We start from the raw sequence: 19,070 nt of genomic DNA, 5'->3' as shown, positions 1-19,070 counted from the left end.
AGACTACCCTTTCAATATATGACACTTATTTCAAACCAGATCTGGCCACCCTCATTCCCAACAAAGCCTTATCTCCATAATTAAAGGATGGGACATCAACAGAGTTCTACCACCTTCTTACTATTTACTCGATGTTTTGAGTGACGCTGTTTTTGATGCTTGATAACGACAGGTGGAACACTCCAAACATGATGCATTCACAGTCTACGGTATTTGGGAAAATATCATGGGTCTCTCTCTTTACTCCACAAGCACATTTGCTCCACAGCTGAACCTGTATTTTAGCTGAAATTAGCAAGCATTGTTTGGAGAAGTTTCATTAGGAAACTCCCTGAAGAGGTAGTAACTGCCCAGAAATTAAGCAGTCACATGTGCAGTGTGTTGATTCCTCTTGATTTTCACCTGCTGCAGACAAACTATTTGTCGCTTGGGAGAAGTGAAAATTGCCCATTTGTTTTCTGTTATTCATCTGTAGCAGTAAGAACTATGTTATTAGCTCGTTTCCTATAAAGAAAGCAAAACATAGGGAATAACTTCCTTGCTTGTTAGGAACAGTTGAAAGAAGGAAGAGATTCCTCCAGATTGGTGAGTAAACTTCTGTTTATTCAAGAGCAGAGAGAAGCACAGAACTGCATCTTTCCCCTTTTGAGTACTTGTGCAAAGTTCCATAGAACAATGTATAAATTTTCTAAGGATTTATTTTCCCTTAGAGGGGCTGCAGGGTATGAAATTATATTGCGAGTTTTTTAGGGAGTCTGTAGAGAATCAAGGACATGTTCAAGTGACGGTGGCTTAAAAAAACCCCTACCAAATCAGCTGAACTACAATAACCTCTGCGAGCCAGGTAGCTCCATGTTCTTCTATTGCAGGTGACACAAAATCAAATGACCACGTATAAAACTTGAATCTGGGACATGAACAATCTTTGCAATCTGTATTTCTACAGCATCTAGAACAATAATGCTGCTGATCATGAATTCTACATCAAGGATGGTGCAAAACAAATAACAGTGGTAACAATAAGTTCTTGGCTCGTGTTTAGAGACCTTTTTTTCTGCACTGATATTTCTCCTGCCTAAAAGTACAGGAAAAACAACACAAATTGAAGGCAGAAGAGGAAGAACATCTTATGGGTCCCTACATTTTAAAATAATTCAACTCTCCTGCCTCATTTTGCCACCTTGTTTTGTTCAGCATCTGTGAACACAGATGTGAACTACACGGTTTCCCGGAGCTGCTCTGAGTGAGGTCCAAAACAGGCACAATATCAATGCTGCCAGTCCAACCACAGGTCTTGAAAAGCAACGCTGGCACTATGCTATGGAAAGCATCCATGATGATTCCCGCTTTCCCTCCCCCTCTGCCTCTCACGCCCAGATGTTTTGCTCATTACTGTTTTATTCTTCCCAGCACTGTTTTCTCTCTTTCTGCTGCTGTGTAATGCCTATAATGCTTCAGAGACAGTGATTGCCTGGAGATTTTCTGTTTGTTATTTGCGATGAATTTTACAATGGGTTCTTCCTCTTAAATGTTTTAAATTCTTTATGATTCTTTATATAAAAAGGAATAAGAAGTATGTGCTGACCCTATGTGTCCATCCTCTTTCAAAAAGAGAATTTGAAGAAAGTGAAATCTCAGCAGGACACAGAATCTTCACTCTGGAGAGGGAATTAAAGTGATAAAGGGAAATAATGAAAGCCAAAGGCAGAAAAGAAAGGAAGGAGGGGAATGATTACTTCATACTCAATTTCTCCAGGCAGTGGAGCCAGGCTATTTCTTACACCAATGTTTCAAGTCTCCCTGTTTTGGTGTTTTGTCCCTGTTCTCATGTAGAGTTCCTGAAAGACCCCCTTCCAGCTGTCATCAGTCCTCAAGAGACTTCCCGCCAGATGAGGATTGAGAAAGCTCACTGCTGATCCATATGCACCCTTTTTCACTTTTATTTTTTCCCATCCAGGCTCTGCTGACCTATTCCAAACCCTGGGGCTAGGAAAGTGGCACAGGAGTTACTCAGATACTTAATGACAGTTCCCCGGGTCAAGCACACTTAGCCTGGGATTCATCTAATTAAATGTTGGTACCTGCAAATGGATCTAAAGCTACAAATGAGCTAGTCACCTTGCTCATTTTGCAGCTCTGGATATCTAATAAGTTAGAGCCTGAGACATAGTTTTTTTCATCCTCAAAATAGACTAGATTATGCCTTTTCTTCTCGGATGCAAGCGTGGCCATCTCAGCCATAAATATTTACACTGTAGATGTCTACATTTTTTCAGATAAATTCTACCTTTAGTATCTGGCTCTGTTATACTGACTAGGTCGTGCCAGAGATCTGGATTACCTGAAAAATCTGGACTATGATTTTTACCATGGGGTGTTTTGTTATGTAGATGTCTTCTTCATTCCAGCCATGCACTTAACTGTAGTGGATCTCTTTACATCAGTGTGAGCAAGTTTTGCAATCAATCCTTCCTTGAGTGGTGATCTCAGACGACAGGCAAGTGTTCAGCAGCCAGCACGTTCACACTTGTCCCATGCATCCTCTGACAAAGAGAATCTCCCAGATGTCTTCTTCTTCCTGATGGGTTTGTATCTCACCTAGTTATAACTCCAAGGGCTTTCCACCTTCGTCTGACCACTTGTATCTGGTACTGTCCGTGAATCTAACTCATTTGGAGAAATCCCATGATGGAAAGAGCCCTGCTGATGAAGTGTAGAACATTTATCCAGCTGTAGACTGGAATGATGTAATTTTCCCAGCCTTTTACACATCTTGCTTTCCACTGTCGGAACCTGGTAATCTAGACTCTTCTCCTAAATGTGGCTCTCTCTCAAATGCTGGAGGAGTTCCTTACGTGATCTGCAGATTGGGGCAGACATTGGCTGATCCTTTAGCTCTTTCTGAATGTCTCAGTTTATCAAAATGCTTTTTTTAAGGCTGTTCATGGGTGAATTCATGACACCTAAATACAGGCTTATAAAATAGAGAGGCCTTTATCAATGTGGGTTATTTAAACTGTGTTTATAGTCAATAGATCAAAATAAGTACTTGGAAGTCACACTTACATGTACTTTCAGGACTTAAACATCCCCCTTTGTAGATACCCATCTTACTTTGAGAAGACTGTGTGACAGGTGCCCATTCCTCTCCATTGCTTATTAAAGTAATCACTATGAAGGTCTGGATTCAGGAGGTATAAATTCCATTGATAATAATGTAACAGTATTAGAATGAACAAAGTCTTCACAATCCAGGTATATAGCAGGCTGCAGGCTCTGTAAAGAGTCTTTCTCAAATGTAGGAGCAGAAGCTAAAAGGGACATTGCCATCCTACTGTGAATTCAGCCACATTAGTGAAGCTGAAAACTTGGGAGTGCACTGTCCGTGAAATGGTTCAAGATCAGCTTTGGCAATAAATTAATATTTAGTGTTTAGTAATTTAAATAAAGTAAGGGCTAATAACAACAATAATAAAAAGCATAGTAATAATAATGATTTAAAAATTAAATAAGAAATAAAAGAAGAAGTAAAACCCATGAAAGACAAGTGATGTACAATGCAGTTGGTTACCACCCATTGACTGATGCCTGAGCAGTGATTTGTCCCTCCCCCAGCTTATTTAATGAGCATGACGTGCTGTGTCATGGAATAACCCTTTGGCTAGTTCAGGTCAGCTGTCCTGACCATCCTCCCTCCCAGTTTCTGGTGGCCTTCCTCACTGACAGGACACAAAAAATGAAAAATCCTTAATTTAGGGTAAGCACTGCTTAGCAACAACTAAAACATCAGTGTGTTATGGGCATTATTTTCATATTAAATCCAAAACGCAACACTGTACCAGCTACTAGGAAGAAAAATTAATTCTATACCCACCAATTCCATGACAGTTACAGACAAGCTGCTTTGGAATGATCTTTAGAAATGTTTCTTGCCAGTCACAACTGGAGATGGGACAAACCTCCAAGCTCTGTCCTAAGAGTCGTAAGCTTCAAATTCTTCTATTTTTTATTGACTGCTTTGTCTCTAGGGATGTGATTTTCTCTCTTGATTTTAGTAACTAACACCTCAATTGTCTAGTCTAAACTATGGCTAAATAGCTACTGAAGTAGGGAGAGAGGGTCCTTCTTTACAACTACTCATTTCAAACTGTTATGGGTGCCTGACTTTAGTGGGATAAATTATTTTTTGGGAGGACCAGAGGACAAGCTAATCTATACGGATGTTCTACAGTCGTTAAGGCTTTAGGTGAGGTGATCAGCAGCCTGGGAATGGTCAAGATGACTCATGGAGAAGATGTAAAGATTGCTGTAATGGAGCAGAAATTTCTATTATCTCCTTGGGCAGCATGAACACATTCTGCCGACACACTCAGCAGCCTTTTGTTGGCTTAAATGAGTGCTGCCTCCTTTGCAAGCACTGCTAATATATCTATGTTTAGTCATCTTCCCGGCGTTTGTAGGACTTCCATTCAGATGGGAAATGAAGGGAAGGAAAAGTACCGGAATTCAACGCCTACAGCTCTGAAAACACCATTAACTGCAGAGCATGTGTATGAGCTACTATTCCCATCCCATGGTATATTCATTGTAATAATTCCTACCATGGTCTTTCAAAGCTATTACTTTTGTAATCTCCAGAATTGCCAGGAAGTCCTTCTTTAATAACTGAGAAACATAAGTTAAAAGAAAATAAAAGGTGGAATAGAATTTGTCCAGACAACTGGGTAAGTTATTGACTTGGATAAGATTAGTTTCTGGGAGGAGGACTGAATAAAATTATATTTCTGCAAGCAATTTAGTCAATGAAAAATGCAAGTGCAGGTTCGTTTCTTAAATAACTTAAACTACAAAATAGTAACCAATAACAAATTTGAAAAATAAAAATGTATTGACATTTCATGACAGAGCATTGTTTCAGAAGTATTGCTCCTCAAGTTGAACTAGGGTTAAAAATAAAGAAATATTAACATTGAAAATAAAAAGATAAAAATTAAATTTCCATTCTGCCTGTCCAACTCTCTGTACTTCATGTCAGTCAAAAAGAAGGAAAAAATCTCACTTAATTGAAAACAGTGGGTTTTGGTGATTTTTTGTGTGTGGGGGTTGGGTTTTTTTATCTATTGAAACAAAATAACATTTATGTACACTGTTCCACTTGTGAGTTCCCTGTTCCTATGGTGACAGCTAGTTCATTGAACTATATAAACTGGGGTTTTTTTTCCATATTTAAATATTATGAAGCTCAGTCTTACCTTCAGCCACCTGGAATGCCTAATACGCAGTGAGAACCTGATCTACAGTCAATAGGGGATATTTTATCAATATATGCAGAGGCTATGTGGAAATGAGGATTTGCCCCATATACTTATTCACTTGCTTTTTTGTTGTTTCTTCATTTGTTTGTTTTGTTTTGTTTTGTTTTGTTTTTAAATGACTATTTTCCAATGCAAGAAGTAGTCGATGCGTTCACAGTGGATTATTCCCATAAGGAAGAAAGATTGTTTTAGTTCATGTTGCCTCAAGCTGTAGTTGTGAGAATTACATGTAATTGCAGGCATGATATAGCAGGTCACTGCAGTTAAAAAATGAGCAATGAATAGCAGTAAAACTTATGCAATGAAATGAGTGATGGTCCTTTGTCACGGACAGTTGGAAGCTGTGACAACTTACAATCATTTAACATTTTAATGTTTATAGTACCGTGGCAGAAAAAAAAAAAATCCCCCAAAGACTATTAACATGTCATCTGAATTATAACTGATTTCAGGATGATTTTTGTTAAATCTTTGTAGCTCCTTTCAAGCTCTCTGCTTGTGCTATATCCGATCAGGCAGTTGCTGCAGTCTTCTGCAGAAGCAGCTGCATTTCGGTGCTGAATTAAAGTGTTTCCTTGCATGCAAACGGCATTTTCGTGAAGGTCCTAAACACGTGCTGTATTACTGTAAACACAAACGAGTCAATTGCCAAACTGCTGGAGGTTCTTTTTAAAGGTAAGTCTGTGAAAATGGTTTTTTTTGTTCCTATTCCTCTGGCATATTCTGTGGCTGTCTGCTGTATTTTCTGACAAAAGTGAGTCTTTATTGTGTCTTTAGATTGTCAGTCTCACTGAGAAAAACACAGCAGTGAGAGAGAGAATTCGATTCTTGCTGGAATCAATGGCACAGTTGACTGGTTTCTAGGATCTCTTTTCTAGTGAGGGAACATGGATTAAGATAACACCGACTGATTTTGAATTTCTCTGCACTGGCAGTAACCGCATTTCAGAGAAATCCTAAATGAACCCTAGATTTTGCCCATAAACTGCATTCTGTTGTGCAACAAGAGAATTAGGGAGACTTTTAGGACCAGATTCAGGTAGACCTAAACAGCAAGTGTCTCTAGATTAGTTATCAAATCAAAACATTCTAACATGGGGCTTGCAGAAGAATTATGTCTATCTGGCCTGACAACTCGATTCCCTGAAGCAGCTCAAATTACACTGAAAAACTTATCTTTGCGAAAATAAATTAAATCCTTACAGTGAAAACATCTGATGTAGCTACCTAAAAATTTCATGTTCAGTCTGAGTTAGTCACCTAGGCTCCCTCAATAATCAGTGATAAACCCCAGGATATTTCTAAGTGTAGATCATTACTTCATTTTACCACTGGAATTATTTTCAGGGCTTCAGTCTCCCTATGGCAGGGGGTTGACTAAATGACCTTCAAATACCCCTTCCAACCCAAAACATTCTAATTCTTTGAATCTTGATGGAAACTGATAAGCACATCCAGAGAACAAATCATATTTCTTGAAAACAACCTCTAAAAAAAAAATGTAGGTTTGCTGAAGGATGTTAATTAACCTATTAAAAAATGCCCATCTTTTTGCATTGCTTGTAGAAGAAAACAAAAATATTCCTACAGTGAAGTATTTTGAACGGAGGCGTGTTTGGTTTTTTTTAACACAGAGACTACAGGTTTATTGTACATAGACATCCGCAGAATTTGGTTATATTAGGGTTGAAAGGCAGGGAAAGGACAACACACCAACAATTTGTGATCTCTGCTTGAGCTTACAAAAGCCTAGAAGGATGTAGAAGATATTGATACTTATGCTGTTAGTTAATAAAGACAAAACACAGATGGTGATCCTTTCTGTAATTTCTCAGGTTTGGGCTTCTGTTGCTAATGAATACATAAAGTATGGTCAGCAAATATACCTATACAGACTGAAAGTAGGATTCCTGGTTCTGTTGAGGGTGTGTTTTATCACTCTGGTATGATGAAGGATCTGTAGTGCACCAGCTGATTCCCATTCTACCCTGCAGTAGCTCCTGATAAGTAACAAAGTTCTCTGTTGCTGGTAATGACAACCAGGATCCTTACTCCTTCTTGGGAAGAGGGAATAGAGACACTAGAGCAGAGACACAGTGTGTGAAACTGGTCCTCCACCAGATGACAGGACTCTGAACTTGTAGAAGGCGCAAAGCTTTTCCAAGAGAAATGTGTGTGGGAGGCAATGCTCCAGCCTGGGACCTGCTGCAGAGGACCATGGCCAGATTCCTCCTTTTGCTTGCAAATGATGACATCATTTGCATGATACAATGACAGTCATCAAGCATCATGCAGTGTCCTTCTCCTTTAGTCATGTTTCTTTTCAGTCCCTCATTCAGCCTCTCATTAGAGGTAGATTTAACAAATTTAGCAGTTGCACAGCCCAGACAGTGAACTGACTGGACATCGTTTTCTGGGATATAATGGGAATGTTGTGAGCCGGCTACAAAAGCGGTATGGTTTCAAATTTTTGATTCTGTCCATTGATATCCTTGATATGAAGAGGACAATAGTATCAGAGTGTTGACTTTTTAAAAATTTTTTTTTATTTTAGTGTGACAGCCTGGACTTCTTCTCATGGAACTTGAGATTTCTATGCCATAGGTATTTTTATCTCAGCTATTGTCCTGAAGCTGCCTTCACAGTCAGTGGACAAAAGTTGGCTTTCTGAGGGAGTGACTCATCAGACCTATTTCAAATGTCTGCTTTCGGATGAGAGACATTGTTCTCTACAATTACCTATCTATCCCTCCAAAAATGTTGAGGGCTATCCAAATGGCAATTGGTCATTTGAATCCCACTCTGGAAAACACGTTTGCCAGTTACTGCTTACTTCATCAATGGGAATGGCTGATTGCGCTCAGACCACTAGAGAGAGAAAAGTAGATGCGATGGGAACAAGATGGGGTCAGACAAACTCCAATGGCTTTCCGTTAATACCTTCTGCTGGATGATTTTCTGTACACTCTTAAGACTCACTTTTATTTTCACTAGTGCATGGATTTCTGGAGGAACATTTTGACACACCACTTTTTGTATAACTAGAGACACTTCTTTTTGTATCTCTGTGTATTGCAGGATTACTTGGAAAGTTCTAGTCATGGATCAAGTGTTTTTAGACCAAAGACTCAACACAGCCTTCCTAGTCGGTTCTTTACCATGAAATGTTATTTTTTCCTATAAGACTTCACTAAGAACTGATATTCTTGCATAGGTGGCCTATGACTAAAAACTACCCAACTGTACAATTTCATTTCTTGTTTCAGCTTATTCTGAGCTACATCCACTACCTCTTAATATACCCTGCAAACTTAAGCCAAGAACTTCATTAGAGGAAACTGCCTACTCAATAATACATGCAATTGAATAAGCGTTATCATTTGGACTCCTGATGGTTTTTGCATATTGATTTTCCCTCAGCAAAATAAAACTAAGAACAGTAAGTTAAATCACGGCCAGACAGAGGAACAAGTTATAATACTGTAACAAGTTATTAATCTCTCCTTATGCTAAGCGGTAGAAAAATATCTGTATGTAGTCCTTTCACCATCCAAAACTGTGATGATTCAGTTTTACTCACTTTCAAAAGCGTAAGAGCAGAGTAACTTATGTGCATAACAATACCTTGAATATCAACTCCCTGAACCCTTGCTAAGCCCTACTTTTTACCACATTTTTCAATTTCATGCAGTTTTCAGGCCCTTTGCAAAAGAAATGTAGGAAAGAAGAACTCTTGCCGTTTTTTGTTTTGGGGGTCATAAGGCTTAATGTGTTGAAATATTTCATTCTAGAGAGAAGAATTTTGCGTGCTCTGCTAACAAAAAATGAACTTGCCCTGTGCTGCTGTTATGCTTCCCAGCTTGACATCTCATTTTCTAATATGAATTCCACCGTAGAAATAGGTAATTCAGTGGTATGGGTATACTTCAGCAATACAATTTTGAAGTCTAAAGGTAAAATTAATTTCACATTAGCTATCTGAAAGAAGATTGTTTGCTTTGAAGTGGACATGTAGGCCCCTCCAAACCAGCAATAACAAAAAAAAATAGAGAAGTTTGTTTGACCAGCATATCTTTGGTATGTATTTTAAATTAATTTGTTAAATTCAAACATTTCAGCATAGGATGATTTACTTTCTCTTTTTTTGATGAATGTTCTGTTTTTTCTTTATTTCATATCTACAGGAACTTTGAATGTTAGAGTCCAACTCTAAGCCAGTTTCTGTTTTTGTTTAGTTTTCTCAAATAAATGCATTATTCCTGCAGCACAGTTGGAAAGGAATAGAAATTAGAAAAACATCCAGACTTCAGATTGATGTCCGTTAAAATAAATGTTCTTTCCTCCTGTTTTCATTTCTGACTTTTGCTCCTGCATGTCATGAGGACTCATGATTTTGACAGCTCAATGAATGCATAGTGCCTTCTAAATGATTTACAGATGAATCAGAGTAATTACCTGCTTCTTGCATCACACTGTAAACATGTCATTTAGAGACACTTTTGGTTTTAACAGGGACAGGTTTGAGCCTCAAGCCATAAAGGAAGTATTCAAAAATGAAAGAAAGTATTCAAAAATGAGCTCTCACAGCCCAGAAAGCCAGTCATATCCTGGGCTGCGTCAAATGTAGCCAAGCAGGAAGAGGGAGGTGATGCTTCCCCTCTAAGATTTGGTGAAACCGATTCACCTCCCAGCTAATAAGATACTTATAGCTACCACCAGCTTCTTCCATTAAAAGATCTTTAAGATTTTGAGAATTCTTAAACTAAACCCATCCGTTACCAAACCTGGAACAGCCCAAATATCACCGTAGTGGGAGGACTCTGGGTTCAGCACCAAAAACTGCTTTCGCCCCTCTCCAGCTCTACTTATGCTGATGCCAGTCTGCATCCTCAACTCCCACTGAACCCAACAGGTGTTTTCCATGTGTGTTTCACTAAAGAGCACTGTACTAGTCTCTGTATTGTGGGGAAAATGGCCTCCTTGGGGAATAAACACATCATTGGCTGTTAGACATCTAATTTATTGCCTGAATTTGTTGACAATTCTCCTACAACTTCTTGTAGTGTTGAGAGATACTGAGATTTATGTTCAGTTTGCATATAAAGACACACCAATTAAGGTGTCTTCATATGCATACTGAGTCCTACTCCAGGTGTACCCCTAATCTCAGAGAAATTGGCTGCCTGTTTCACTTCCTAGACCTGAATTTCTTTTTTTCTCCATAATTCACATATACCGTTTTATTTTTTTGGCCCAAATGGGAACTCAGTCGGTAGAGCATGAGACTCTTAATCTCAGGGTCGTGGGTTCGAGCCCCATGTTGGGCGCCAAAAAGGACTGTGGTGGTTTGGCCCTGGCCAGAGGCCAGGCACTCACCAAAGCCGCTCTATCACTCCCCTTTTAGATGGACAGGGGAGAGGGAAGATGTAAAAAGAGGCCCGTGGGTTAAGATAAAAAAGCAGTTTAATAAAGCAATAGCAAATACTGCGCGTGGAAGCAAAGCAAAACAAAGATTATTCTCTACTTCCCATCAGCAGGAGATGTCTGGCCGCTTTTGCAGGAAGCAGGGCTCCAGTACGCGTAGCGGTTGCTCCGGAGGACAAACATAAAACAGCGAATGCCCCCCCACTTCCCTCTTCCTTCTCCCTTTTATGTCTGAGCTGACGTCATATGGTATGGAATACCCCTTGGGTCAGTTTCGGTCACCTGGCCCGGCTGTATCCCCTCTCAAGATGTTCTTCACCCCCAGTCTACTGTTGGGGTAAACGTTGGAAAAAAACAAACCAAAACCATAGCCTTGGTGCTGTGTGAGCACTGCTCAGCAGTAGCCAAAACACTGGGGTGTTATCAACACCCTTCTAGCTACCACTCCAAGGAGAAAAACAAAAACAGCCAGCACTGGGAGAGCTGCTATGGGAAGATTGACTCCACCTCAGCCTGACCCAATACACTACCCAACTAGCTTTGCCAGGTAAGGCACATGTCTGGAATTAGATGGTGCAGTTTTCGGGAGGAGTTTATAGTTCAGTTGTGTGGACAAGCACCTGGAGGTACTCTTCTTATCAGTCCTTTTCCTTGCCTTTCTGATTACCCTCAAAAATATTTTAGTCTCCCTGAATGCATGACTTTCCACAGCAGCTTGCAGTTCTGCTAATCAAGCCATACACTTTGTGCTCATGCAGTTGCTAGAATTGATTAGTGTGTTTCCTTTGCAGACAAACAAATCAAAAGAAGCACAGTGAAACACAACCAGAAAGCACAACCAAAACAAAAAGCAAGGTTAGAACCATCAATAACTGACTAACCAGGACCTGTGTGAAAAAAATTGTGGGAAATGGGAGTCTATGCACAACGAAATGCTTTAGAAGAGAAAAACAATTATCTCAACGTGTAACAAGAGTATGCCTTAACCAAGTGACAAGAGCAAAGCCAAACTGAACTAATGACCACAAACAATTAATTACAATATGCTGAATGACTGTTGTATACATTCTGAGAACATGTCTCATCTTTGTTCCTGAGACATGAAAGTACTTGAATCTGCTCCAGGTTTTTGGTCATCCAGCCAAATGACTAATGTAATTCCACCTCTTCTCTGCTAACCTGCAAACTACTTAAAACAGAACCCATTGTTATCATAATTGAATAAGATAGAGCAAAATTAAATACAGGGCTCCCAGTCAGTAGGGCTATTTCGTAATTGTCTTTATTACCAGAATCACTGATTTGTTTCTCGTTATTCTTCTGGATCGAGAGCTGATGCAGAAAAGTTCAAATGGTATGATTACAACAGCTGGTCATGTGGATATGATTTCTTGCTTCGTTTGTAAATGGAGAGAGTTTTGTTCACTTTCTAATTTCTCTTCTATTTATATCCTAAACAGTTTATCAGCACAATGATCTATCTGAGGATATATGTAAATATATATCTATATTCTGTAGCTGTATAAATACATACCTACATCTAGAAATGACTTCTATATCAAACTACATTTTACTGTAGGGGTTAATTTTATATCTGCTAAGCAATACAACATCTATTCACTCTCAGCATATCATGGAGAAGTTTGTTACTATCTTTGTGTATGACACTGATGTTATCACAGTCCCTGCAAATGAAAAATTATGTAATGACTGAAACAAAGAAGTTTCAGGACCTTTATAATTAAGACGTGCAGAACTGTGCCCTATAACATACTTTTCTCATCCTTTGTCATTGCCTTTAGTCCCTTTCATACTGGCCAGATCTTCCCAGGTGTATGCAAATCCTTGTGAGGCTGGATTGCATTTAATTTTCGGTGTTATTTTTTTCTACTGTCTGAATACCTTGCGGGCAGAGCCAGAGACTTTCAATATGAAACAGGGAGACAGGCTCTGTTAAACTCTGACATTGCTATTGAATCACATCTTTGTTTCAAGATTTCTTTCTCAGTTACTCCAAAAACTTGAAAAAAATTACAGCTCCTGTCTTCTTGCTCAGGAGTACAAAACACAATGTGTTAACATGACTCTTAATGGAGTATGAACTGGCTTTTTATAAGGTATTTATTTCCTTTGTTTCCTCCACTAGATCATAAGGTCCCATGGGTTCCTGTAAGGAATTGCTTGACTCACCAGTAGAACAATTTCCAGGAGAGATTATGGAATTTGCACATTGGAAGAAATTAAGTTATTTAATTCAGTCATTTCTCATTCTCAGAAGACTTGGAGGAGTAAACAAGGAATAAATGCCTCTCAAGAGTATCCACACTGGCGTCACTGTTGTTACATCAGGAATAAACTTGGCCCAAGATCTGTTATAAGTTATCTCTACTACAGACGTGCCTTTTCCTCTGAGATAACTCTATTTATAAGCCATAGAAAAGCAAGAAAGCAAGGAGGACAGGAGTCAGAATGTGAAGGGGCAGCTTGCTTCTGAGCTCTGTTACAACTCTTGCTCTGGAGAGTCTTCAGCCTTCAATGTCACCATTTATTTTGGTTTTGTTTTGTTTTCCAGCTGTAAAAAGAGCAGAAAATCTTCTTATCCCCAGAGCTACCGTGAAACTTAAATAATGATAATTTATGAATTCCTTTGAGGGAACGTCATATATGTGTAACAGAATTTAATATAAGTTCTGAAATTACGAGGACAGGCTGTGGGAGCTGGGATTGTTCAGTCTTGAAAAGAGAAGACTTCGGGGAGACCTAATAGCTGTCTTCCAGTACATGAAGGGAACCTGCAGGAAGGTTGGGGAGGGACTTTTTACAAGAGTGTCCACTGATAGGACAAGGGGAAATGGGTTTAAGTTGAAGGAGAATAGATTTAGATTGGACCTTAAGAAGAAATTCTTCAGTACGAGGGTGGCAAGACTTTGGAATAAATTGCTCAGAGATGTTGTGGCTGCCCCCTCCCTGGAGGTGTTCAAGGCCAAGTTGGATGGAGCCTTGAGTAGCCTGAGCTAGTTGAGAGGTGTCCCTGCCCATGACAGGGAGGTTGGACTAGATGATCTCTAAGGTCCCTTCCAGCCTAGGCCAGTCTATGGTTCTATGATATTGTCAGTCATAAAGATGTGAGGTTAGTTACTATTTTCAGTTGTTTAATGTCTGTCTTTTTTGTTTGGTCTATTTAGCCTTTAAGAAACAAGTCAAAATTCCTGATACAAGTTATTGACTAGGCAACACTTGACCTCAGTGTTTGCCTGAATATGTCCCATTGAAAACATTGTTCTACTCTGCTGGGATGTTTTAAGATTGAAGCGTAGCCTCGTAGCCAGAGACCGTTTTAAGGTTTGTGTCCCATTTTAGTCCCCCTTCAGTGCTGTTGCGAGATGAATTAGAAAGTAACAAATCAAAGGCATATGTTATCATTTTTTTTTTCTTTTGTGGCAGAACAGATTTGAAGCCCTGAATTTATTACTGGGGAAACCTCAGTGCTCAAGAGACCTGCTACTAAATCTTCTTCTCATCTACTTCTATGCAACTAAATCCTCTTTCCATTTTCAAAGGAATGCAGACTCCAAAACACCAAAAAGACACGCTGAAAAAATTTCTGCTTTCCCTGTATCCATGGCAACTAGCTATCCTGGTGACCTTTACAGGTGTCTTCTTCATGGGTCTGTAAATCTCCTAAAGGGCCAAATATCACTATTCTCCATGGGTGGCAAGACTGGCAACAAACTGCTGAGCTATACAGCTTGGAAAGGTTCCTTACCTACAGCACAAGTTGAAAGCTAGGTTTCGCTGTGAGGCATATTGATACTTGTGCAGTAAAAATAGGCTGTATATAATATTTTATATGTATTATATGGAAAAAATATATTATATGTATTTATTTCTGTCTAGCTCTTCCATCTCCACAAATAATTATAGGCTTAGTTAATACTGTTAATTGAAAGTATTCAAAAATTTAAGACACAGCTGATAGTCCTCCACCCTGTTCTTGTTAGTCAATAACTCTTTATAGGTAGGTTGTTCTTGTGAATGGGAAGATCCATTTAGGTAGGATCTGACAGGGGAATGTAAGGATTTGCAGAAAAGGAGCTTTAGGGTTCTCACTCCAGCACTTTCTTCTCAAACTTTGTCTTAACTCTGCAGACTCCACCCTGAATTTTTGCTAGGCTCTTCCTAGAAATTACTTTGATCCCAGTCACTTAAAGATTAAGATTTTTGGCACTGTGGATGTACTCAAAGCCTTCTAAGCACTGGTGGAACAGCCTTCCCCTTCTCTCCCAGCTTGGAGAATTAATAGAAGATAAAACTGGTAAAGAAAACCAAAAGTTCTCTTCTCCTAGGAAGGGAGGGAAGTGAGTCAGAATAGCACAGTGGTGGGGTAGGACAACGACAGTCATTCCAGCTGCCACCAGCAATAAAAGAAGTGAGAGGCTTCAGCTGCTTGCCAGGCAAGGCTGGCTCCAGCAGCACCCCATGATCTCACATAACCCATGTCCGAAGTGATGCCAGATGATTCGCAGCTGGTGAGCTTGGCACTCGCTCAGGTTCTGGCAGCTCATGTCATTCTATCCTCCTGCAGTGTTGGAATAAAACCTTTTTTTTTGTTGTTTGTTTGTTTGTTTGTCTCTCTGCCTCCAGAGCAGCAAAGTGGTGACTTTCACATAGATGAATAACCAATCTCTTTTTTATTTTCGTTGAAGAAACTTGTTGGGTTTTTTAAACAAAACAAAACACCTCACATTTTCCCAGATTATTGGCTTTTTACTTTTCTGTATAATTAGACAAAGACATGTTCCAAAGCTTTTGCCAAACTGAAGTTTCCATTTAAAACACTCCAAAGCTCACCTAAGGCCAACTGGTTGGCAGCACTTAAAGGATTCTGGAGATTTTCTTGGATGAGGTTTTCTTGGCAGGTAGCGATGCAAGAACAGCAATAAGTGTAAGCTTAGAATAAATATCCTGTGATTATAAAGAATTAAACAGCTTTAAAAGGAGGAAAAATGTTTATACCTCTCCAGTAATAGATAACAGTTCCTGTCATTTAAAGGTAGATCTTTGCCATATATAAAATATTTAATGAAAAAAATTAATAATTTGGTGTTGACCTTTCAGTTGGGTTTCACATGAGACATAAACAAGAACATTTCACCTGTTTGAGGAGAGTATTTCTAAAGGCTGATTTTTTTGTACAAATGAGATCTTCTCTTTTTTTTTTGCCTTTGAGACATATGATGGTCAAACAATGACTTGTGTGTGTATTTATATCTACTTTTTTCCCCTACAATATGTAGCAATAAGGATGGAGTTCTGATTTATAGTTAGTGAGACTCAGTCCTAAGGTGGCTGAAAGCGAACTAAGGTGCTTGAGTGGTGCAGCATATCTAGACAAGGTGAAGTTTTCTCTGTTGAATTCTAATAAAAAACCCCAAAACCCAGTATCTAGCTCCCAATTCTAAAATATACAGTTTATACTGGGCAAATGCAAAGCATATGCACTTAATCTTTTGAGAGCTAAAGCCTGCTACCTTCAGCTCATACTTTTTCTACTGTTATGCTATAAAATCCAACATTCCAACTGAAGAAAAAACATTGATTCTCTTTCTTTTAGTTTTTAGTATAATCTAGAATTAACTTGGTGCCTAAGAAGTGAAATATCTCATTTTTTTTCTGTGTTGTGTTTCATAAATTAAGCTGATAGTGTTAATAGTCCTTTGAAAACAGTGCTGCACTTAATATATCTTAGATCTCTGAAAATGTTGTGCCATAAACTAACTCATTTTGCTGATAATGATGTACCAGTAGAAAATGTTATCTTAGTTTATATTATTATCATTACACAAGAAATGGATTGTAAGTAGTTTTTATATATCGTTGCATAGCTTCTTACCAGGGCCATCAATTATCTAGAGAAAAGTAAAGGAAAATATTAAGGTGGGCCAACCCCTGGTAAGTGTGACCACAGCTTATTTTTCTTCACATAGAGCCTGAGCTGAGTCACCTGGGCTACACGTGGAATTTCTCTGCTCTAATTCCATCTTTTTTAAATCAAAGATAAGATTTTCTCTTCGTGCCTTTTCTAATCGGTGGAAGAAAATACACATCTCCAGAGGATAATTTATCTCAGAAACCCTCTATAAGTGCCCTCCAGAGGTGTTTGTGTTTCTTCATGCACTGTGAAAAAATGTAGAAGAACTTAGCTCAAACATATTTACCTGTATAGGTATGCAATGTCTATACTTTTAAGGTGAGTGAATACCGCGTTACAGTATGCGAGATGAACCTTGCATTGAGCAAGTGGCAAAATTTGGATAAAATCCTTAGAGTAATAGCTTGTCAGGATGACATAGCTTGAAAGAATAAATAGACTTTGTTCAAATAATTCTGAAATCTATCAAGAGCAGAACAGGAAGGTAAAATAAGTTTCCTTTTTCTCTTTTCCTCTTCACCTTGTACTTGGTCTTTTGTGTCTGCTTTATATATAAGACAATTTAAAGAAAGAATATCCCTTCCTTTCTGCATGATCAAGTACTCTCTCTTCTAACATAATGTCTTCTTTTAGTATTTTTTTCTCCTGTTTATGTTTTTTTTTCTTTTTTCCCTTTTATAATTTACTCTGAAATTTCAGTTGCTGTATCTTTTCTACTTTCTTTCAGCCTGGACTTTCAAAAGAGGCTGTTAAATTTGACAGTGTATAAGTTTGCGGCCTAACTCGAAACACCTTAATAACCACCATTGTTTTAATAGGAACTTCTACACAATACCTTTACTTTGAAATGTCAGTTATTTTTTAAAACCTAGGTACCATACCTGGGCCTTGCTTAAACTTTTATTTATTTTGGTATTTACCTAGATTTATGAAAGAACAGAGAGCATCTATCTCATATTCCCTCTCTCTGAAAGGCTTTATATGTAGTATGCCCTTTAAAAATTCTTGTGCATGGCATAATTCAGTTTAATATGTTGGCTTGTAACATTATGTTTCCTTTGATATTACTCTCCTGAAGGCAATATGATTTTGAAGGTGAAATTTTAAATTAATAAATGAGGAGAAGAACTGGAAATCAAACTGAATGCTGTAAGGATGGATTTTCATCTCAAGTCTCTATTTCCATACATGAAAAATACAGAAATCTAACGTTTATGTATTTACATTTTACCTTGATTTCCCAAAGAAACAAATTTTATGGAAATTCTTGTTTATTCCCATTTGTCTCTATATGAATCTGTAGATCTCCTTGTCCAATGTCCTGTCATTCCTTTTTTCACTCCCCCTTTTATTCAATAACATTGAGTCCTCTGACAGAGGTGCACTAGCCTCAGAGCTGCAAATTCCTCTATGTTTTGGGAAAATGATGTGCAGAGTACAAGAAAGGTGTCAAAATAATTCATAGAGAGAGGGACAGGTAGGATGTATATACTTTCTTAAGAGGAATGAATGAAGGTTCAGTGAATTAGAGCACGGGGATCTTGCCATCCAGAAGAAATAACATCTCTGCTTTTGCACCTTCTCTTGCCAAAAAGTCATGAGAGATGAGAAGGAAGCAGGTTACAACAGGGACAGGATAGGGCCATAGGAGGACGTTGAGGATACTGTTGAGAGGATTTATATAGAGTATAAATGAGTGTATTGCAGTTGAGGTACCATGACAAAATAAGACACAAATATATAGAAAAAGAGCAGTTTGTACGTAGTCCTGGCGACATAGTGACTCCATTTTGGTGGAAGATAACAGGCTCTTTTCTAAGTGGATTTCAAGTGAGGTCCATTCCTTGAGCTCAGTGAACTTTGGCTATGGGGCTGCCTAAAATCTAGTTTTATACCTAGCCTCTGTTAAAACTGGAACTCTCAAGACAGCCCTAGAAAGAGGAGAAGGTAATAAGGGAATATAAGCAACTTCAGAAGAGCTCCCTATCCCGACTATTCTGCCAGTATGACTTGCTTTGTGTTTTGTTTTGGTTTGTTTTGTTTTTTGTCTCAGTGCTTGTCCATACATTTCAGGTAATATGGGAGCCTTTTGGGAGTCAGGAGTAACAAGTTAGAGAGATTATTTTGCTTTGAAAGGCTTAATTTGAAGCAAAGGATGAGCACAAGGCCATGTGAACCTCCACAGAGGGAGAATGACTAGAATGGTTTTAGTGTGAGGTATAATTTTAAAGATTTTGAAATCATCAATATCCCTAGTTTCCTGCTTGTTACAAAATCTGGCCCTTCTATGGAAGAGATCTTCTTCTTTAATGGGTGCCAAGTCAAATCCATCCTTATGTATTGACACTCCCCTCAGTTTCAACAATATCAAATTTAAACTTAGGTGTCACAGGCTTCAT

General features: G+C 38.6%; 1 protein-coding gene and 1 non-coding gene across 2 annotated transcripts in view; both read left to right on the top strand.

The window, feature by feature from the left end:
* The window catches only part of LOC104280429 (pituitary adenylate cyclase-activating polypeptide type I receptor-like), a gene marked incomplete at both ends in the record, with an annotated part of 41,611 nt that overhangs the window by 1,929 nt on the left and 20,612 nt on the right, over positions 1–19,070 (top strand). The window lies entirely within an intron of this gene.
* TRNAK-CUU lies at positions 10,567–10,642 on the top strand. Its single transcript has one exon. It is a non-coding gene; the product is annotated as a tRNA-Lys (tRNA).

This window comes from Apaloderma vittatum, unplaced genomic scaffold (genome assembly GCF_000703405.1).
Source record: "Apaloderma vittatum isolate BGI_N311 unplaced genomic scaffold, ASM70340v1 scaffold12331, whole genome shotgun sequence".
Lineage (NCBI taxonomy): Eukaryota > Metazoa > Chordata > Aves > Trogoniformes > Trogonidae > Apaloderma > Apaloderma vittatum.
This window is presented reverse-complemented; position numbering and strand designations above follow the sequence as displayed.